The sequence below is a fragment of the Antechinus flavipes genome, chromosome 5 (genome assembly GCF_016432865.1).
Source record: "Antechinus flavipes isolate AdamAnt ecotype Samford, QLD, Australia chromosome 5, AdamAnt_v2, whole genome shotgun sequence".
Classification (NCBI taxonomy): Eukaryota; Metazoa; Chordata; class Mammalia; order Dasyuromorphia; family Dasyuridae; genus Antechinus; species Antechinus flavipes.
In genome coordinates this window covers 166,162,491-166,186,300 of record NC_067402.1, presented here as the reverse complement: position 1 = coordinate 166,186,300, position 23,810 = coordinate 166,162,491, and positions in this window count along the sequence as shown.

Genomic DNA, 23,810 nt, shown 5'->3' with positions numbered 1-23,810 from the left:
CTTAACAAAAAGTTTGATCTACAAATATAGAACTCAAGAGAAATCTAAAAAGGTAAAGATTAATCTTGGGAACTATATTTTGACTATATAGATGTATAAAGAATACATGTATACCTTGTTCTAGAAATTGATGTGGAAAGGACATTGTATCAGAAAAAGGGTAAAGTGGGGGTAGTACATCTCATGAAGAGGCATAGGAAACCTATTATATCTGAGAGAAAGAATGGAGGGGGATGAATATAGTGGGTATCTTACTGCCTTCAGAATTGGCTTTAAGTGAAAAATCTTAAGACATATTCAATCTATGGTGAAACTTCTCCCACCTCATTGAAAAGTGAGATGGGAAAAGTGAAAAGGGAAGGAATAAGCTAAGCGGAAGGGAATACGGGAACTGGGAGGGAAAGGGGTAAGATAGGGGGAGGAACTCTAAGGCGGGGGGAGGGATACTAAAAAGGGAGGGCTGTGAGAAGCAAGTGGTGCTCACAAGCTTAATACTGGGAAGGGGGGAAAGGGGAAAGAAGGGAGAAAAGCATAAACCAGGGTTAACAAGATGGCAAGTAATACAGAATTGGTCATTCTAACCATAAACGTGAACGGGGTAAACTCCCCCATAAAGAGGAAGCGGTTAGCAGAATGGATTAAAAGCCAGAATCCTACAATATGTTGTTTACAGGAAACACACCTGAAGCGGGGAGATACATGCAGGTTAAAGGTAAAAGGTTGGAGCAAAATCTACTATGCTTCAGGTGAAGTCAAAAAAGCAGGGGTAGCCATCCTGATCTCAGATCAAGCTAAAGCAAAAATTGATCTAATTAAAAGAGATAAGGAAGGGCACTATATCTTGCTAAAGGGTAGCATGGATAATGAAGCACTATCTATATTAAACATATATGCACCAAGTGGGGTAGCATCTAAATTCTTAAAAGAGAAACTAAGAGAGCTGCAAGAAGAAATAGACAGTAAAACTATAATAGTGGGAGATCTTAACCTTGCACTCTCAGAATTAGATAAATCAAACCACAAAATAAATAAGAAAGAAGTCAAAGAGGTAAATAGAATACTAGAAAAGTTAGATATGATAGATCTCTGGAGAAAATGTAATGGAGACAGAAAGGAATACACTTTCTTTTCAGCAGTTCATGGAACCTATACAAAAATTGACCATATATTAGGACATAAAAACCTCAAACTCAAATGCAGTAAGGCAGAAATAGTAAATGCATCCTTTTCAGACCACGATGCAATGAAAATTACATTCAACAAAAAACCAGGGGGAAGTAGAACAAAAAATAATTGGAAACTAAATAATCTCATACTAAAGAATGATTGGGTGAAACAGCAAATCATAGACATAATTAATAACTTCACCCAAGAAAACGATAATAATGAGACATCATACCAAAATGTATGGGATGCAGCCAAAGCGGTAATAAGGGGAAATTTCATATCTCTAGAGGCCTATTTGTATAAAATAGAGAAAGAGAAGGTCAATGAATTGGGTTTGCAATTAAAAATGCTAGAAAAGGAACAAATTAAAACCCCCCAGTCAAACACTAAACTTGAAATTCTAAAAATAAAAGGTGAGATCAATAAAATTGAAAGTAAAAAAACTATTGAATTGATTAATAAAACTAAGAGTTGGTTCTATGAAAAAACCAACAAAATAGACAAACCCTTAGTAAATCTGATTAAAAAAAGGAAAGAGGAAAATCAAATTGTTAATCTTAAAAATGAAAAAGGATAACTCACCACTAACGAAGAGGAAATTAGAGCAATAATTAGGAGTTACTTTGCCCAACTTTATGCCAATAAATTCGACAACTTAAATGAAATAGAAAAATACCTCCAAAAATATAGCTTGCCCAAACTAACAGAGGAAGAAGTAAATATCCTAAACAGTCCCATCTCAGAAAAAGAAATAGAACAAACTATCAATCAACTCCCTAAGAAAAAATCCCCAGGACCAGATGGATTTACATGTGAATTCTACCAAACATTTAAAGAACAATTAACTCCAATGTTATATAAACTATTTGAAAAAATAGGGATTGAAGGAGTCCTACCAAACTCCTTTTATGACACAGACATGGTACTGATACCTAAACCAGGTAGGCTGAAAACAGAGAAAGAAAATTATAGAACAATCTCCCTAATGAATATTGATGCTAAAATCTTAAATAAAACATTAGCAAAAAGATTACAGAAAATCGTCACCAGGATAATACACTATGACCAAGTAGGATTTATACCAGGAATGCAGGGCTGGTTCAATATTAGGAAAACTATTAGCATAATTGACTATATCAATAACCAAACAAACAAAAACCATATGATCATCTCAATAGATGCAGAAAAAGCATTTGATAAAATCCAACATCCATTCCTAATAAAAACACTTGAGAGCATAGGAATAAATGGACTTTTCCTTAAAATAGTCAGGAGCATATATTTAAAACCATCAGTAAGCATCATATGCAATGGGGAAAAACTGGAACCTTTCCCAGTAAGATCTGGAGTGAAGCAAGGTTGCCCACTATCACCATTATTATTTAATATCGTATTAGAAACACTAGCCTCGGCAATAAGAGTCGAGAAAGATATTAAAGGAATTAGAGTAGGCAATGAGGAAACCAAACTATCACTCTTTGCAGATGATATGATGGTATACCTAGAGAACCCCAGAGATTCTACTAAAAAGCTATTGGAAATAATTCATAATTTTAGCAAAGTAGCTGGCTACAAAATAAATCCCCATAAATCCTCAGCATTTTTATACATCTCCAACAAAACTCAACAGCAAGAGATACAAAGAGAAATTCCATTCAGAATAACTGTTGATACCATAAAATATTTGGGAATCTATCTACCAAAGGAAAGTCAGGAATTATATGAGCAAAATTATAAAAAAGTCTCCACAGAAATAAAGTCAGACTTAAATAATTGGAAAAATATTAAGTGCTCTTGGATAGGCCGAGCGAACATAATAAAGATGACAATACTCCCTAAACTAATCTATTTATTTAGTGCTATACCAATCAGACTCCCAAGAAAATATTTTATTGATCTAGAAAAAATAACAACAAAATTCATATGGAACAATAAAAAGTCGAGAATCTCAAGGGAATTAATGAAAAAAAAATCAAATGAAGGTGGCCTAGCTGTACCTGATCTAAAATTATATTATAAAGCAGCAGTCACCAAAACCATTTGGTATTGGCTAAGAAATAGATTAGTGGATCAGTGGAAAAGGCTAGGTTCACAAGACAGAATAGTCAACTATAGCAATCTAGTGTTTGACAAACCCAAAGCCCCTAACTTCTGGGAAAAGAATTCATTATTTGATAAAAACTGCTGGGATAATTGGAAATTAGTATGGCAGAAATTAGGCATGGACCCACACTTAACACCATATACCAAGATAAGATCAAAATGGGTCTATGACCTAGGCATAAAGAACGAGATTATAAATAAATTAGAGGAACATAGAATAGTTTATCTCTCAGACTTGTGGAGGAGAAAGAAATTTGTGACCAAAGATGAACTAGAGACCATTACTGATCACAAAATAGAAAATTTTGATTACATCAAATTAAAAAGCCTTTGTACAAATAAAACTAATGCAAACAAGATTAGAAGGGAAGCAACAAACTGGGAAAACATTTTCACAGTTAAAGGTTCTGATAAAGGCCTCATTTCCAAAATATATAGAGAACTGACTCAAATTTATAAGAAATCAAGCCATTCTCCAATTGATAAATGGTCAAAGGATATGAACAGACAATTTTCAGAGGATGAAATTGAAACTATTACCACTCATATGAAAGAGTGTTCCAAATCATTATTGATCAGAGAAATGCAAATTAAGACAACTCTGAGATACCACTACACACCTGTCAGATTGGCTAAGATGACAGGAAAAAATAATGATGAATGTTGGAGGGGATGCGGGAAAACTGGGACACTAATACATTGTTGGTGGAGTTGTGAACGAATCCAACCATTCTGGAGAGCAATCTGGAATTATGCCCAAAAAATTATCAAATTGTGCATACCCTTTGATCCAGCAGTGTTTCTATTGGGCTTATATCCCAAAGACATACTAAAGAAGGGAAAGGGACCTGTATGTGCCACAATGTTTGTAGCAGCCCTGTTTGTAGTGGCTAGAAACTGGAAAATGAATGGATGCCCATCAATTGGAGAATGGCTGGGTAAATTGTGGTATATGAATGTTATGGAATATTATTGTTCTGGAAGAAATGACCAGCAGGATGAATACAGAGAGGACTGGCGAGACTTACATGAACTGATGCTAAGTGAAATGAGCAGAACCAGGAGATCATTATACACTTCGACAATGATATTGTATGAGGACATATTTTGATGGAAGTGGATTTCTTTGACAAAGAGACCTGAGTTTCAATTGATAAATGACAGACAAAAGCAGCTACACCCAAAGAAAGAATACTGGGAAACGAATGTGAACTATCTGCATTTTTGTTTTTCTTCCCAGGTTATTTATACCTTCTGAATCCAATTCTCCCTATGCAACAAGAGAACTGTTCGGTTCTGCAAACATATATTGTATCTAGGATATACTGCAACATATCCAACATATAAAGGACTGCTTGCCATCTAGGGGAGGGGGTGGAGGGAGGGAGGGAAAAAAAATCGGAACAGAAACGAGTGTCAATATAAAGTAATTATTAAATAAAAATTAAAAAAAATAAAAAAATAAAATAAAATAAAATAAAATCATTTTCCTCAGTTACATGTGAAATATTTTTTAAATATTTTTTAAACTTTGGTTTCCAGAATCTCATCCTTCCCCCCCCACCCTACCCCCATTGAGAAGGCACACATGAAGTTATGCAAAACTTTTCCAAAAGAATCATGTTGAAAAAGAAGACATCATTTTCACCCAAAATAAACAAACAAATAATCCTCAAGGAAAAAAGTATGTTTCATTCTGCATTTGGACACAATTAGCTATTTTTCTCAGTATAAATAGAAATTTTCAGCATAAATCCTTCAAAGTAGTCTTTGATCATTGTATTGCTGCAAACAGCAATGTCATTCATAAGTCATCACGCCACAATATTGTTATTACTTTGTTCACAATACATTTCACTTTGAACTTATGGGGGATTTTCTTGGTTTTTCTGAGAGTATCCTCATCTTTTTTTATAGAACAATACTTCATCATAATCACATACCAGATTTTTTGTCATTCTCCACCTGATGGGCATCTTGTTAATTTCCAATTCTTTGCCCTTAAAAAAGAGACACAATAAATATTTTATACGTATAGGTTCTTTTCCATTTTTACAAAAATATCTACTGTAAAAAAAATCTCTTTGGGAATTCATGCCTTGTACTTGTATTGTTAGGTCAAAGAATCCATGAGCAGGAGCTCTGACACTCACAGACATGGAGCAGCCCCCAGGGATAGAGATGGACCACCGGCGGCCAGAGAACTGGTCACCGCTTTCTGAGCCACAGTCTGAACTTGTGACTGGGCAGGCGTGGGGCGGGGGCCATTCTTTCTCCAAGCATATATATTAATAGAGTATGATCCAATTAGTATTTAGCCTCATGTGCTTGGGACCTCAGTGCATCACCTTGAGCTTCAGCCCATTACATCTCCCACTTTTTTTTTTTGTTTTAGAACACAGGTGGTCATGCCATCCTTGACTCCTCAGGGAGGTCAGAGACCCCAAAAAGAGATGATCACACCCTCCCTGACTTCTCAGGAAATGAGGTGAAAGCACCGAAAAGGAGGTGATCACAACCCACCCCCCCCCCCGACTTCTCAGGAAGGGAGGTGAAAAGCACCAAAGGGTAGTGAGGGTTGCTAGTAGGTTTCTGGGCTGAAGGGTCTCATTATGCACAAACCCATCAGCATGGGAGGTATTACACAAGCACATAGAAATAACGCAGAGGCTATTAGTGATAACCCTCCCCTCAGTCAGTGCAGGCTTGATGTGGTGTAACAAACATCAATTGTACATGCAAGTAATGGTATAACAAACAATATAAATCAACATGGTGTTGTAAAAGATTGACAGAAGTCCTAGAAGGAGGGTATGTAAACGACAGGCACACATATGCCTTCTTCAGCAGCCAAGAGATAGTCCAAAACCAATTATTGTCCATTACTTCACATGTCAGGGAATCCAAGGATTTCCCCAAGTTTTTGAAATCCTACAAAAGTCTTTTTATGTATCAGGGAATCCAATGATTCCAGCAGATTTTGAAGTCCTGTAACAGTCTTATCATTTCTCAGAAAATTCAATGATTCCTGCGGGCTTTCAAGTCTTATGTCTCAGAGAATCCAATGATTCCTGAGGGTTTTCAAGTGCTTCAACAATCTTATGTCTCAGAGAATCCAATGATTTCTGAAGGTTTTCAAGTACTACAACAATCTTATCATGTCTCAGAGAATCCAATGATTCCTGAGGGTTTTGAAATCCAACAATTTTCGATGTCCATGAGTCAAATGCCAGAACAGCCTTGCTCTTTCAATGGTGAGCACAGTCAGCAACAGAATCACCCTATATTTCTTGGGTCTTCTCCTTCATTTCAAGGGTCTGCTCCATCTCTCTGTAATAGACAAGGTGAATACGGTTCGTTGGCACCCATCTGATTCCTTCTCCACCTGTAGAGATACAAGAAAACCCTCTCCCCCAAGCAGTTACCCTATCTGGTCCCTTCCATTCACCACTTTCTGGATCTCTCCACCTCACCTGGTGATTATCTAAAGATAGTGGAGCTGCTCGCACTGAACACTGCTCTTTTGATAGCTTATCAATTGGGGAATAGCTCTTATTTGTTTATTTTCTAATTTTTAACTTAATTCCCTAAACAGTGAGAAATAACTTCATTAGAGAAATATGCTTCAAAATTCTGTTCATAATTATTGCTAACTGTATTTTCTCCTTCTTTATTCTATTCCATCTTTCCTTTCACCCTGTCCTTTCTCAAAAAGTGTTTTGCTTCTGACCATTGGAGAATTCCGAAATTTGACTATAATATTCCTGAGTTTTCATCTTCAGACCTCTTTCAGAAAGCATTTGTGGATTTGTTCCATTTCTATTTTACCCTTTGGTTCTAGAATATCAGGGCAATTTTCTTTAAAACTTTCTTGAAAAATGATGTCTAAGTTCTTTTTTTAATCATGACTTTTAGGTAGACCAATATTATTTTTTTTAATATCTCCTGGATCTATTTCTCAGCTTATTTGTTTTTCCAATGATATATTTCACATTATTTTCTATTTTTTTCATTCTTTTGCTTTTGTTTTATTGTATCTTATCATAATGTCATTGGCTTCCATTTATTCAATTCTATTTCATATAAAATTATTTTCCTCAGTGAGCTTTTGTACCCCTTTCCCATTTAGTCATTTGCTTTTTTAGGCATTTTTCTCACAAGTAAGAGACAGAAAATAAAATGTTCTGGGCAATTATCATCATCATCATCTTGAACTCATTTTGCCTAAGACATTGATAAAAAAATTCCTAAAACCCTGATTGAGAGTTTTAAAAGTAACAAAATTTTAACACAATGCTAGAAACAATCATTGCAGGAAGAAACCTTTGTGGTTGTGTACTCTGCTCATTTATATGTATTCTGTTATAGCCATAACTGCTAAAGACAGAAAGAACAAAGTCTATCATCAATATCCTTAATTTTCAAACAGTTTATCATCAGAAACCAATTTAGTGAAAATGACATTAAAGAAGGGGTATTAACATCTGCTTTACCATTGTACCCTAAGCACAACAAGATTTTATTTGATTTTCAGATAAAATCTTCCTTATATTTTGTCTTCTTCTTTTCAATGTGAAATTCTTGAGATAATGACCATTATTTTTGTTTTCATGCACATAACTTATCACAAAATATTTAATCCTTTCATCCAGCTGATATTACCTATTAATGTTACTTAATTATCCTTATGCCTTGCCAATCAACTCACCATTGCTGTTGAAGGTTTATAGTCATTTATATTTGCCCTGCAAAAGAACTTTTTGTGTTGCCTCCCTCATTTACAGCATCAGCTGTAAGAGAATATGAATTCATGAGAATATGAATGCTATTATTTTTTATTTTTATGTTAGAGAACTTAGTATTTTTATCATATAATACATCCTATGTAAATTGTGTTTTTTTCATTCATTCAAAAATTCAAGATCATTCACCATTCTATAAATTTTTTATCTGAATGTTTGATAATATCTTTCCTAAAATATAGCAGCCAGTACTGAAAACAGTAGTATAAATATGCTCTGACTAGCACAGACTAAAACAGGATTTTTGTCTTTGTTATTCTGAATTCTGCGTCTTTCTTTGTGATGACCGTGTTTAGCAACCAGAGTATATTAGAATCAGCTGGAGTCAGAATAAGGGAAAATCTTGTTCTTTATTCTTTGTGGAGATGAAGGGAAATGGGAACTTCCGGGGGCGGAGCCAAGATGGCAGAGAAGGCACATGACTCTCTAAGCTCCTCTCATTCCCCTCATAACCAACTATTTAATTCAGCCTCAAAAATAGCTCTTCACTGCTTAAATTCATGAAAATTAGAAGCACTACAACTTACCAGCCGAAGTCAATCTGGAAGATCCCCAGGAAAGGTTTGTCCTGAGGGGCCAGGAACAGACTGGCACAGACAGCGAGAGACTAGCATCCTGAGCAGACCAGGGGTGGGGGTGACTTCTGTGGCTAGAGAAGTTACAGAGACGACTCTGCTATAGGCTAACTGCTCTGCCTTGACCACAAAGCAGTAAGCTGGCAGAGAAATTAAAGCCTAAAACAGAGGGTACTCTAAAAATGCCAGAACCTAATGAGATCTGGCTGTAACCACTCAAACCCAGAAGTGACTCAGGCACACTGTAAGGGAGCCCTGCAGCCACATCCTGCAGTTCAGGGCTTTTTCGGGGGCAGTTACTAATCTGCACAGCAGGGGGGGGGGCACAGCCTGGGTAGCCTCTAATCGGCAGAGTGGGGGGCTCAGCTTGGGGCAACAGAACTTCCCCAGCAGACTGTGCTTCCCCAGCAGACACTTCCCATCCCTGCAAATCAACTCACTGCTCAACTGCTAATACCCACAGCCCGAGGGAGGAATTTGGCTTGGGGTAGTGAAACTCTCACTTCTCAGCATCTAGCCCCAGGGCAGTCATTATCTCACACAGTGTTCTTTGCAGAGCACTTTCCCAGCTCAGCCCTGCAGCCCTGAGTTAGTCCCGGGTGGGGAACTCTTTCCCAGAGCACCCCAGTACCTCACTGCTTTTTGTAGCCCGCTGGCAGGACAGCTACACATCCATACACCTTTCACTGCTCTGCAGAGGAATATCCTAGCTCTGAAGGCAGACCCTACAGGCTTTAACAAAATGAGTAAAAAAAAAAAAAAAATTGATAGTTTCTATACAGAAAAAGAATAGCTTTTCAACCCTGAAGAGACTAATAGCAGACAGTCTCCAGACAACTGTTGGTCTCCAATACAAAAGGCTCTCCTAGAAGAGACTATTAAAAACCTTAAAAGAGAATTAGAAGAAAAATGGGGAAAGGAAAGAGAAGCTATGCAAGAGAGCAACAACTTTCTAAAATGTGAATTAGAAAAGGTAAAAAAAACTCCCAAGAAGAGCAGGGAAACAGAATTTGTGAATTGGAAAAAGAAAATAACTCACTAAAAAAAAAAAAAAAAAAAAAAAAAAATTAGTGAAATGGAAAAAAAATCCATAGAGCAAAACAACTCAATTGGACATATACAAAAAGAAGTAAAAAAAAAAAAAAAAAAAAAAGCTAATGAAGAAAATAACTCACTAAAAATCAGAACTGAACAAATAGAAATGACTGATTCATTGAGATATCAAGAATCAGTCAAGCAAAACCAAAAAAAAAAAAAAAAAAGAAAGAAAGAAAGAAAAAAAAAAAAAAGAAAGATTGGAAAAAATGTCAAATATTTACTTGGAAAATAGATCTAGGAGAGATAACCTGAGGATCATTGGACTACCCGAAAATTATGATGAAAAAAAAAAGTCTAGATACTATTTTACAGGAAATCATCAAAGAGAACTGCCCAGAAGTAATAGAATTGGAAGGTAAAATAGGTGTTGAAAGAATTCATCGAACACCTTCTGAAAAAGACCCTAAAATAAAAACTTCGAGGAATATTGTGGCCGAACTTCAGAATAATTTTCAGACTAAAGAAAAAATTTTACAAGCAGCCAGGAAAAAACAGTTCAAATACTGACATGCCACAATAAGGGTCACGCAAGATCTGGCTGGCTCAACATTAAAGGATCGAAGGACCTGGAATCAGATATTCTGAAAGGCAAAAGAGCTTGGAATGCAGCCAAGAATAAACTACACAGCTAAGCTGAGTATCTTTTTCCATGGAAGAAAACAGACATTTATTGAAATAGAAGGATTTCATTTGTTTCTAAGGAAAAAACCAGACTTAAATAAACAATTTGATCTCCAACAACAGGACTCAGGAGAAGTAGAAAAAGGTAAAAGGAACTCTTGGGAACTGTATTTCGTTTGTGGATATACAGAAAACCATATGTATAATTTGATTTTACCGATATAACATAAAAAAGGGAACTAGAAATGGAAAGGCTATAGTGTCAGAAAAAAAAGGGAAAAGGGGAGATAAAAAGAGGGAAACTACATATAACGATGAGGCAAAGGAAACCTATCATATTTGAGGGAACTTAGAGAAGGAAAGGAACATTATGTGAATCCTATTCTCATCAGAGTTGGCTCAAAGAGGAAATAATTGACATATTTGTTTTAAAGAGATTCTTCTCTCACTTCATTAAAAAGTGGGAGAGGAAAAGGGAAAAGGAAAAAGGGAAGGGTACAAGAAAGGGGAAGTTATTCAAAGGGAGGAGAGAGGGATACTAAAGAGGGAGAGCTGCGTGATGCAAGTGGGACCAATAAGTTTAATACTAGGGAAGAAGGGAAGGAGGACAGGAAAAGAAAAGTATAATCTGGGGATATTAAGATGGCAGGGAATACAGAATTAGTCATTTTAACCGTAAATGTGAATGGGATGAACTCTCTCATAAAGAGGAGGCAGATAGCAGACTGGATCAAAAGTCAGGACCCTACAATATGTTGTTTACAGGAAACACATTTAAAACAGGGAGATACATAAAGAGTAAAGGTAAAAGACTGGAGTGGAATCTATTATGCTTCAGGTGAAGTTTAAAAAGCAGGGGTAGCCATCCTTATCTCAGATCAAGCAAAAGCAAAAATTGATCTAATTAAAAATGATAAGGAAGGAAACTGTATCTTGCTAAAGGGTACTATAGACAATCAAGCAATATCAGTATTAAACATATATGCACTAAGTGGTATAGCATCTAACTTCCTTAAAGAGAAGCTAAGAGAGTTGCAAGAAGAAATAGACAGCAAAACTATAATAGTGGGAGATCTCAATCTTGCACTCTCAGATTTAGATAAATCAAATCACAAAACAAATAAGAAAGAAATTAAAGAGGGAAAGAGAATATTAGAAAAATCAGGTATGATAGATCTCTGGAGAAAACTTAATGGTGACAGAAAGGATAATACTTTCTTCTCAGCAGTTCATGGAACATAAAAGGACATAAAGGTCTCAAAATTAAATGTAGGGAGGCAGAAATAGTAAATGCTTTCTTTTCAGATCACAATGCAATAAAAACTACATTCAACAAAAAGTTAGGTGTAAATAGACCAAAAAGTAATTGGAAACTAAATAATCTCATCTTAAAGAATGATTGAGTGAAACAGCAAATTATAGACACAATTAATAATTTCACTCAAGATAATGACAATGGTGAGACATCATACCAAAATTTATGGGATGCAGCCAAAGCGGTAATAAGGGGAAATTTTATATCCTTAGAGGCTTACTTGAATAAAATAGAGAAAGAGAAGATCAATGAATTGGGCCTGCAACTTAAAAAGCTAGAAAAAGATCAAATTAAAAAACCCCAATCAATTACTAAACTTGAAATCCTAAAATTAAAAGGAGAAATTAATAATATAGAAAGTAAAAAAAAAGCTTCTGAACTAATTAATAAAACTAAGAGTTGGTTTTATGAAAAAAACAATAAAATTGATAAACCCTTGGTAAATCTGAATTGAAAAAGGAGAAAGGGAAATCAAATTAGTAGTCTTAAAAATGAAAAAGGAGAACTTTCCACCAATGAAGAGGAAATTAAAGAAATAATAAGGGGTTATTTTGCCCAACTTTATGCCAATAAATTTGATAACCTAAGTGAAATGGATAACTATCTCTGAAAAATAGGCTTCCCAGATTATCAGAGGAGGAAGTAAATTGCTTATTTAGTCCCATTTCAGAAAATGAAATAGAACAAGCTATTAATCCTATTAATCAACTCCATAAAAAAAAAAAAAAAAAAAACCTGGGACCAGATGGATTCACATGTGAATTCTACCAAACATTCAAAGAACAATTAGCCCCAATGCTTTATAAACTATTTGAAAAAATAGGGAATGAAGGAGTCCTACCAAATTCCTTTTATGACACAGACATGGTACTGATACCTAAACCAGGTAGATTGAAAACAGAGAAAGAAAATTATAGACCAATCTCCCTAATGAATATTGATGCTAAAATCTTAAATAAGATATTAGTAAAAAGACTACAGAAAACCATCCCCAGGATAATACAGAATAATATCAAGTAGGATTTATACCAAGAATGCAGGGCTGGTTCAATATTAGGAAAACTATCAATATAATTGGCCATATTAATAATCAAATTAACAAAAACCATATGATCATCTCAACAGATGCAGAAAAAGCATTTGATAAAATCCAACATCCTTTCCTATTAAAAACTCTTTAGAGTATAGGAATAAATGGACTTTTCCTTAAAATAATCAGTAGCATCTATTTAAAACCAGCAGTAAGCATCATATGTAATGGGGACAAACTGCAACCATTCCCAATAAGATCATGTTTGAAACAAGGTTGCCCACTATCACCATTACTATCTTATATTGTATTAGAAATGCTAGCTCTGGCAATAGGAGTTGAGAAAGACATTAAAGGAATTAGAGTAGGTAATGAGGAAACCAAATTATCACTCTTTGCTGATGATATGCTGGTATACGTAGAATTATGATGAAAAAAAAAGAGTCTAGATACTATTTTACAGGAAATCATCAAAGAGAACTGCCCAGAAGTAATAGAACCAGAAGGTAAAATAGATGTTGAAAGAATTCATCGAACACCTTCTGAAAAAGACCCTAAAATAAAACCTCCGAGGAATATTGTGGCCGCACTTCAGAATTTTCAGACTAAAGAAAAAAATTTACAAGCAGCCAGGAAAAAAAAAAAAAAAAAAAACAGTTCAAATACTGACATGCCACAATAAGGGTCACACAAGATCTGGGTGGCTCAACATTAAAGGATAGAAGGACCTGGAATCAGATATTCTGAAAGGCAAAAGAGCTTGGAATGCAGCCAAGAAATGAATGTAACTGTTTGCATTTTTCTTTTTCTTCCCGGGTTATTTATACCTTCTGAATCCAATTCTCCCTGTGCAACAAGAGAATTGATCGGTTCTGCATACATATATTGTATCTAGGATATACTGTAACCTATTTAACATGTAAAGGACTGCTTGCCATCTGAGAGAGGCAGTGGAGGGAGGGGAAAAATCAGAACAGAAGTGAGTGCAAGGGATAATGCTGTAAAAAATTACCCTGGCATGGGTTTAAAAAAAAAAGAGAGAGATGAAGGGTAATGGTGATACAAAGTGAGAGCAATCGCAACATGAATCTGGTCAGCAGTGCCTCTGCCTCTCTCCCTCCACTACCAAATCGTCTATGCAATGTCCTATATAACACATGAAACTTTCACAGAGAGTGGGAGGGGCCATTCTTTCTCCAAGCATATATTAATAGAGTATTGGACAATTGCTAATTATCTAAAAGTGCTAAGAGAGACCTCAGTGTAACGAGAGCTTCAAGAACTTCAGCCCATTACACCTCTTAATAGAGTTTAAAACAGCATTAGATTATTTGTCTATATTGTCATATCACTTGTTACATATTGAGGTTGGTATATAATGAAACCTCTAGTTACTTTTACTTTCAAATAAACCAAAAGAAGTCTCTCTCCACCATTTTATACTTTTATTTTTTTTAATTTTTCACAGGAGTGAGAAGATTTATATGTAACTTTATAAAATTTTGACTTAATAGTTTTTGCCCAACACCCTAATGTTCATAGATATCAAATGTTTCATACCTTGAAAGCTATACCTTGAAAGTTTGGACCAGGAAAAAATTGAGAAGCATTTTATGTATGCTTTTATCCAAAATATCATTACAATATTAATCAACATGGGGCAAATCAAAGATTCCTACGAATTTTATATTAAAGACTTCTTTCCAATGACAATTTTGAGTTCCTTGGATCCAGCTCTTCAGCAAGGTCTAATCTTACCTAATTATATTTTCAACTTTCTATCTCTATTCCAAAATAGCAGCAGACTGAATTAAAAAGTTTTGTTAAAAATCTAGATAAAGTAAATCTATACCACTTTCCCAATATATCAGCCTAACAATCCTGTCAAAAGAGAAAGGAAGTTTGTCAAACATGACTTGATCTTGAAGAAACTATGCTAAATATTGATGATGTCAGATTATTTTGACTACATAATCAGTAACCATTAATGACTTGAAAACTATGTCCATTTTTATTATATGAAAACATGTATATATGCACATATGTGTAAATATTTATATATATGAAACATAGTTCTATGTGCTATATAAACCTTGTATGTACAATACACATAGGGCATAGTGTAGTTATAGCTTCATGAATACTTAATCTATCTTTATGTAATTATAATGTTTCCTTAATGTTACTTGCTTAACTTATGAAACCAGACATTTAATATAGATTTTAATTTTGTTCAATTCATTAGGGACCTACTAAATCTTTATTTCATGGTGATACCTTTTAGTTAAACAAAAGAAATAAAACAGATGGTACCTCTCATAAAGGAATAGCCCTGTTATGGAGATAAGATAGAAGTATATGAATTGATCAAATGCATTAATGCATTCACTTATTCAATCATTCAATATTCTTTTTTATCATAGTAAGTTCATTTATTTTTAATACATATTGCTTTATGAATCATATTGGAAGAGAAAAATCAGAGCAAAAGGAAAAAACCATGGGAGAGATTAAAAGAAAAAACACAGAAAAAAAGAAGTGAACATAGAATGTGTTGATTTACATTTAGTCTCCTTAGTTTTTTTTTTTTTTTTTCCTGGATGCAAATGACATTTTCTGTCCAAAGCCTATTAGAATTGCTTTGGATCACTGAACTTCTGAGAAGAAACAAACTTTTTATCGTTGGTCATCACACATTCTTGCTGCTATTGTGTACAATGTATTCCTGGTTCTGTTTCCTATCCTCCACATCAGTTCATGTAAATCTTTTCAGGCCTTTCTATGATGAGCTTTCTCACCATTTTTCTTAATAGAACAATAATATTCCACTATTTTCATGTGTTAGAGCTTGTTCAGCCAATCACCAATTGATGGGTTTTCACTCTTTTCCAATTCTTTCCTACTCCAAAAAGAGCTGCTATAAAAATTTTGGCATATATGGGTCCTTTTCCCTTCTTTATGATTTCCTTAGGATAAGACCAATAATGGCACTGCTGGATCAATCATTCAACATTCTTTAAGTGCCCTTCATGTGAAATGTACTATTCCAAATGCATTTTTTTTTGTTTGGAGTCCAAATGATAAGAAATGTCATCATTAAGAAGTAGAAGAAATGAACAAGGGCTTGAATAGTAGATAAGGATATTATAGAGTGAGTGGAATTTTATATTATAATAAAAGATAAATATAAATATTTGTATAGTTGAATACATTGACTTACATGTCTAATAAACAGTTCTCTTTTAGACATATTAGTTAATTTAAAATGATTGTATTGGTTGTAGAAATGAGTACTTATCAAACCATAAAGTAATTTTGTTTTACTTACTGCTACTGGGGGAAAAATTGTCAAATATATTTAATCATTTTTAAACTCTGTATACATGTTGCCTTAAATGTGGCCTAAAATGAAACGTAGAAAAGTATAATGAAAGTGTTTCATTTGCAAGAACACAGGCAAATTGGAAAAATTAAGACATTTTACTTTCTATGAAGTAGAAGATGGGATTATTTTGTAATCTGAACCAGATCAATAATTTCATCTCTTCAAGTTTGCTAAATATCCATTAGCTCCAGGAATCTTTTGCTCTTGAACTGGGGAATTTAAAGCTTCACAAGATTCAGGATGTGTTACCCCAGTGCATTTTTTAATGAAAAATTCTGAAGTACATAAGAGTTTGTACAATATGTCCAGCATAATATGTGTTGTTACTTCACCTGAAACATCTATGTGCTCAAAAATTTTAGATTTCATAATAATCACAATAGTATTTTTCACTCTTCAAGTAAGTAATATTTGAATCTAGAGGAAAACTAGCTGATATTTGTCACTTTTGGATAAGCTGATGAATATAGCAAGAAGCAATATTTTTCACTCAAGTGTTGGCCATTAAGGGTGTGTCCAAGAGATGTGTTTCCTAATTACTTTGAGATTCTCATATTGTCACAAAATACTCTGTTAATGCCAAAGCAGATGGATCAAATTCTGAGAAAGTATAGCCACTAGAAAAAGTTTGTGAGAAACTTATATATTGAAAATTTGGGATTTAAGTCAGTAAGATGATATCCTACAAGGCTGTAAAATATAAAAGAGATAAGGAAGTGAATGTCTTTTATTAAGGTATTGTCAGTCAAACGGGCTTTTGCAAGATCCTGCCAACAAATAAGACTTTTTCACTTCACCTTCTTTAGCTACTTATGTAGTGTTTTTTTTTTTTTTTTAATAACTTTTTATTGACAGAACCCATGCCAGGGTAATTTTTTACAGCATTATCCCTTGCACTCACTTCTGTTCCGATTTTTCCCCTCCCTCCCTCCACCCCCTCCCCCAGATGGCAAGCAATCCTGTACATGTTGAATAGGTTACAGTATATCCTAGATACAATATATATGTGCAGAACCGAACAGTTCTCTTGTTGCACAGGGAGAATTGTATTCAGAAGGTATAAATAACCTGGGAAGAAAAACAAAAATGCAACAGTTTATATTCATTATATTCATTTCCCAGTGTTCTTTCTTTGGGTGTAGCTGCTTCTGCAGAGCAGTGAAAGATGTATGGATGGGTAGCTCTCCTGCCAGCCGCTACAAAAAGCAGGGAGGTACTGGAGTGCTCTGGGAAAGAGTTCCCCACCTGGGACTAACTCAGCCTGCAGGATTAGGCTGGGAAAGTGCCCTGCAAAGAACCCCTGCTGTGTGAGATAACTACTGCCCTGGGGCTAGATACTGAGCTGTGAGAGTTTCACTATCCCAAGCCAAAGCCTGCCCTGAGGCTGTGGTTGTTAGCAGTTGAGCAGTGAATGGATTTGCAGGGACCAGGAGTGTCTGCTCGGAAAGCACAGTCTGCTGCGGAAGTTCTATTATCCCAGGCTGAGCCCTACACTCTGCCGATTAGAGGCTACCCAGGCTGTGCCCCTCTGTCAGCAGATTTGTAACTGCCCCCGCAAAAGCCCCAAACTTCAGGATGTGGCTGCAGGGCTGCGTTACAGTCTGCCTGAGTCACTTCTGGGTTTGAGTGGTTACAGCCAGATCTCGTTAGGTTCTGGCATTTTTTAGAGTACCCTCTGTTTTAGGCTTTAATTTCTCTGCCAGTTTACTGCTTTGTAATCAAGGCAGAGCAGTTAGCCTATAGCAGAGTTGTCTTTATAACTTCTCTAGCCACAGAGATCATCCCACCCCTAGTCTGCTCAGGATGCTAGTCTCTTGCTGCCTGTGCTGATCTGTTCCTGGCCCCTCAGGACAAATCTTTCCTGGGGATCTTCCAGATTGACTTCGGCTGGTAAGTTGTAGTGCTTCTAATCTTCATGAATTTAAGCAGTGAAGAGTTATTTTTGAGACTGGATTAAATAGTTGGTTATGAGGGAAATGAGAGGAGCTTAGAGAGTCATGTGCCTTCTCTGCCATCTTGGCTCCACCCCCGTACTTATGTAGTTTTGAATAGACCCTATGTTCTGACCCATCAAAAGTAATAAGCCAAAATCAATGTTTTTGTAAAACAATTATTGTGTGAAAGAAAAGACCCATGCCTGTCCAGGGAGATTTGGCAATTTCCCAAAGGACATTTATGTAATGCTAAGTGCCATGCAAACACAAGAAGATGACTAAGCCCTCAATCCTACATACCTACAAATATAGAGAAGATACCTTGAATTCAAAGAAATATTAGAGAAAGTAATTTTGAACAAAATCAATGAGAGATCTATCTTTTTGAACCGAGAACCCCAGATGTTAAATCTCTTGATTCCCATCACCCTCAAGGCTGATTAAAAAAAAGGTTTTTCCATTAATTCAGTAAAATCAGTGTATCCCTGCTTGAGCTGCGATTTTATTTTAAACCCAAACCCATTTACTCTCACATGAACTATTATTGAGTCTAACATCCATAACTTTGCCAAATTCCAATCACTGTATTTAGATAAATATATTTGCTCTTAAGTTGGCAAGAGTAAACTATTCATTATTGCTTTTATGAAAGCTGACTTTTCTTTTGAACCCTCAGAACATTGTTTTCTTACACTATCATTATTTAAGAGTTTGGTAAATAGTATTCTAACTCTGTGAAGAGGATCGGGAAGGAATGATCACTTGATCATTTGTATACTGGATACTGTCTTATTCCTAGAGACAAATCCCTCCTCATATTCTGAACCAAGATGGAGATTATTTTTCCTCTTTGGAAATGTAAAATCAAGTTTTGCAGATTTCAAATAAAATATTTCCTTCTCTGTGCCATGTATGAGCCAGATATTTTATGCTAGAAACATTCACTATTATGATCTTCTTAAAATTAGGCATAACATTTTGCCTTAGTATCCGCAGCACATATTTTTTACTTAATTAACATTTATTGACTGACAATGACGATTACTACTGTTGTTGTTATTGCTATTATTATTATTTATTTTTATTATACATTTTATTTACAAGATATATGCATGGGTAATTTTTCAGCATTGAACCTTGCAAAACCTTCTGTTCCAATTTTTCCCCTCCTTGTCCCCACCCACTTCCCTAGATGGCAGGTAGACCAATACATGTTGGTTTTATATACATAAAGGTATATGCTAAATACAATATATGTATACATACATACACAGTAATTTTTCTGCATAAGAAAAATCGGACTTAAAAAATAAGGTAAAAATAACCTGAGAAGGAAATCAAAAATGAAAATGGACAAAAAACAGGGGGATTGAAAATGCTATGATGTGATTCACACTCATTTCCCATAGTTATTTGGCTGGATGTAACTGGTTCTCTTCATTATTGAACAAATGAAAATGATTTGGTTCATCCCATTGTGGAAGAGAGCCACATCAATCAGAATTGATCATCATATAGTATTGTTGTTGAAGTATATAATTATCTCCTGGTCCTGCTCATTTCACTCAGCATCAATTCATATAAGTCTCTCCAGGTCTTTCTGAAATCATACTGCTGGTCATTTCTTACAAAACAATAATATTTCATGGCATTCATATACCACAACTTATTCAGCCATTCTCCAGTTGATGGGCATCTATACAATTTCTGGTTTCTAGCCATTACAAAAAGGGCACTCAAAAACATTTTTACACATACAAGTCCCTTTCCCTTCTTTAAGATCTCTTTGGGATATAAGACCAGTAATAACACTGCTGGATCAAAAGGTATGTACAGTTTGATCACTTTTTGAGTATAATTCGAAATTGCTCTCCAGAATGGTTCTATGCATTCACAATTCCACCAACAATGTGGTGGTTTTCCCATATGCCCTCCAACATTCAGCATTATCTTTTCCTCTATTCTAGCCAATCTGAGAGGTATGTAGTGGTATCTTAGAGTTTTAATTTGGATTTCTCTGATTAATAATGATTTGGAGCATCTTTTCATATGGCTAGAAATAGTTTCTATTTCTTCACCTGAAACTTGTCTGTTCATATACTTTGATGATTTATCAATTGGAGAATGGCTTTATTTCTTATAAATTAGATTCAGTTCTCTATATATTTTGGAAATAAGACTTTTATCAGAACCTTTAACTGTAAAAAATGTTTTCCCAGTTTATTACTTCCCTTTTAATCTTGTCTGCATTAGTTTTGCTTGTACAAAAACTTTTTATCTTAATATAATCAAACTTTTCTATTTTGGGATCAGTACAGATCTCTAGTTCTTCTTTGGTCACAAATTCCTTCCTTCTCCCCCAGGTTTGAGAGATAAACTATCCTATGTTCTTATAATTTATTTATAATCTCATTCTTTATGCCTAGATCATAAAGCTATTTTGACCTTATATTGGTGTAGGGTGTTAAGTGTGGGTCAATGCCTAATTTCTGTCATATTAATTTCCAATTGTCCCAGCAGTTTTTATCAAACAGTGAATTCTTATTGCAAAAGCTGGGGTTTGGGTTTTGTCAAACATTAAACTATTGTAATTATTAATTATTTTGTCCTGTGAATTTAATCTATTCCACTGATCAACTAGTCTATTTCTTAGGCAATACCAAATTGTTTTGGTGACTACTGCTTTATAATATAGTTTTAGAGTTGGTACAGCTAGGTCACCTTCATTTGTTTTTTGTTTTTTGTTTTTCTTTTTGTTTTTCTTTTTTCATTACTTCCTTTGAAAGTCTTAACTTTTTGTTCTTCCAGATGAATTTTGTTGTTATTTTTTCTAGGTCAGTAAAATAGTTTCTTGGCATTCTGATTGCTGTAGCACTAAATAAATAGATCAGTTTAGGTAGAATTGTCATCTTTATTATATTTGTTTGCCCTATCCAGGAGCACGTAATATTTTTTCCAATTGATTAGATCTGACTTTATTTATGTGGAAAGCATTTTGTAGTTTTGCTCATATAGTTCCTAACTTTCCCATGGCAGACAGATTCCCAAATATTTTATACTATTTGTGTTACTTTAAATGGAATTTCTCTTTGTATCTCCAACTGTTGAATTTTTCTAATGACATATAAGAATGCTAATGATTTATGTGTGTTTATTTTGTATCTTGAAACTTTCACTAAAAATATGGATTATTTCTAACAGCTTTTTAGTAGAATCTCTGGGGTTTTCTAAATATACCATCATATCGTCTGCAAACAGTGATAATTTGGTTTCCTCATTAGCTACTCTTATTCCTTTTATCTCTTTCTCAACTCTTTTTGCTAAAGATAGCATTTCTAATACAATATTGTATAGTAATGGTGATAATGGGCAACCTTGTTTCACTTCTGATGTTATTGGTAATGGTTGCAGTTTGTCCCCATTATATATGATGCTTACTGATGGTTTTTAATAGATGCTACTGATTATTTTAAGGAAAAGTCCATTTATTCCTGTACTTGCATGTGTTTTTTAATAGGAATGAATGTTTAATTTTATCAAATGCTTTTTCTGCATTTATTGAGATGATCATATGGCTTTTGTTAATTTGGTTATTGATATAGACAATTATGCTAATAGTTTTCCTAATATTTAACCAGCCCTCTATTCCTGGTATAAATTCTATTTGGTCATGGTATATTATCCTGATATTTTATTTATGATTTTTTCATCAATATCCATTAGAGAGATTGGTCTATAATTTTATTTCTCTCTTTTCAACCTATTAGGTTTAGGTATCAGTACCATGTCTGTGTCATAAAAGGAATTTGGTAGGAGTCCTTCATTCCCTATTTTTTCAAATAGTTATATAACTTTGGAGTTAATTGTTCTTTAAGTGTGTGGTAGAATTCACATCTAAATCCACCAGGTCCTGAGGATTTTTTCTTAGGGAGTTGATTAATAGCTTGTTCTATTTCTTTCTTTTTTTTTTTTTTTTTATAAAATGTGAGTTTTTAAGCAATTTACTTCCTCTGTTAATCTGGGCAGCCTACATTTTTGAAGTTAATCAAATTTAGGTTATCACTTAGATTATCAAGTATATTGGCATAAAGTTGGGCAAAGTAACGGCTAATAATGGCTCTAATTTCCTCTTCATTGGTAGAAAGTTCTCCCTTTTCATTTTTAAGATTAACAATTTGATTTTCCTCTTTCCTTTTTCTAGCCAAATTTACGAAAGGTTAATCTATCTTATTGTTTTTTTCATAAAACCAACTCTCAGTTTTATTTATTAATTCAACAGTATTTTTACTTTTAATTTTATTAATTTCTCATTTTAATTTTAGAATTTCAAGTTTAGTATTTGATTGGGGGGTTTTAATTTGCTCTTTTTCTAGCTTTTTAAGTTGCAATCCCAATTCATTGATCTTCTCTTTCACTATTTTATTCAAGTAAGCCTCTAAGATATAAAATTTCCCCTGATTACTACTTTGGCTGCATCCCACAAATTTTGGTATGTTGTCTCATTGTTGTCATTCTCTTGGGTGAAATTATTAATTGTGTTTATGATTTGCTGTTTCACCCATTCATTCTTTAGCATGAGATTATTTAGTTTCCAATTACTTTTTAGTCTATTTACCCCTAGCTTTTTGTTGAATGTAGTTTTTTATTACATAATGATCTGAAAAAATGCATTTACTATTTCTGCCTTTCTGCATTTAATTTTGAGGTCTTTATGTTCTAATATATGGTCAACTTTTGTATAGGTTCCATGAACTGCTGAGAAGAAAATATACTCCTTTTTATCTCCATTCAGTTTTCTCCAAAGATCTATCATACCTAACTTTTCTAATATTCTATTTACCTCTTTAACTTCTTTCTTACTTGTTTTGTGGTTTGATTTATCTAATTCCGAGAGTTCAAGGTTGAGATCTCCCACTATTATAGTTTTGTTGTCTATTTCTTCTTGCAATTCTCTTAACTTCTCCTTTAGGAAATTAGATGCTATACCACTTGTTGTGTGTGTGTATATATATAATTGATAATGCTTCATTGTCTATGCTACCCTCTATCAAGATATAGTTTCCTTCCTTATCTCTTTTAATTAGATCATTTTTTTTTTTTGCTTTTGCTTGATCTGATATCAGGATGGATACCCCTGCTTTTTTGACTTCACCTGAAACATAATAGATTCTGCTTCAGCCTTTTACTTTTACTTTGTATGTATCACCCTACTTTAAATGTGTTTCCTATAAATCACATATTGTAAGATTCTGGCTTTTGATCCAGTCTGCTGTCCACCACCGCTTTATGGGAGAGTTCACTCTATTCATATTTATGTTTAAAACTACTAATTCTGTATTTCCTGCCATCTTCTTATCCCTAGATTATACTTTTCTTTTTCTTCCCCTCCTTATTGCCCTCCCCAATATTGAACTTATGGGCACCACTTTCCTCATGTAGCTCTCCCTCTTTAGAATCCCTCCCACCCCCTTTGAGTTCCTCCCCATTTCTTATACCTTTCTCTCATTTTTCTCTATTCCCTTCTATTTAGCCTACTCTTTTCCTTTTCTGTTTTCCTCTCCCGCTTTTTAATGAGGTGAGATTAGTTTCTCTGTAAATCCTCTGTGTCTATTATTTTCTCTTTGAGGCAAATCTGATGAGAGTTAAGATTCACACAATGTTCCTCCCCCTCTCTTAATTCCCTCAGATATGATAGATTACCTTTGTCTCTTAGTGGGATGTAATTTTCCTCTTTTTATCTCTCCTTTCCCCTTTTTCTGATACATTCCCCTTTCTACTTC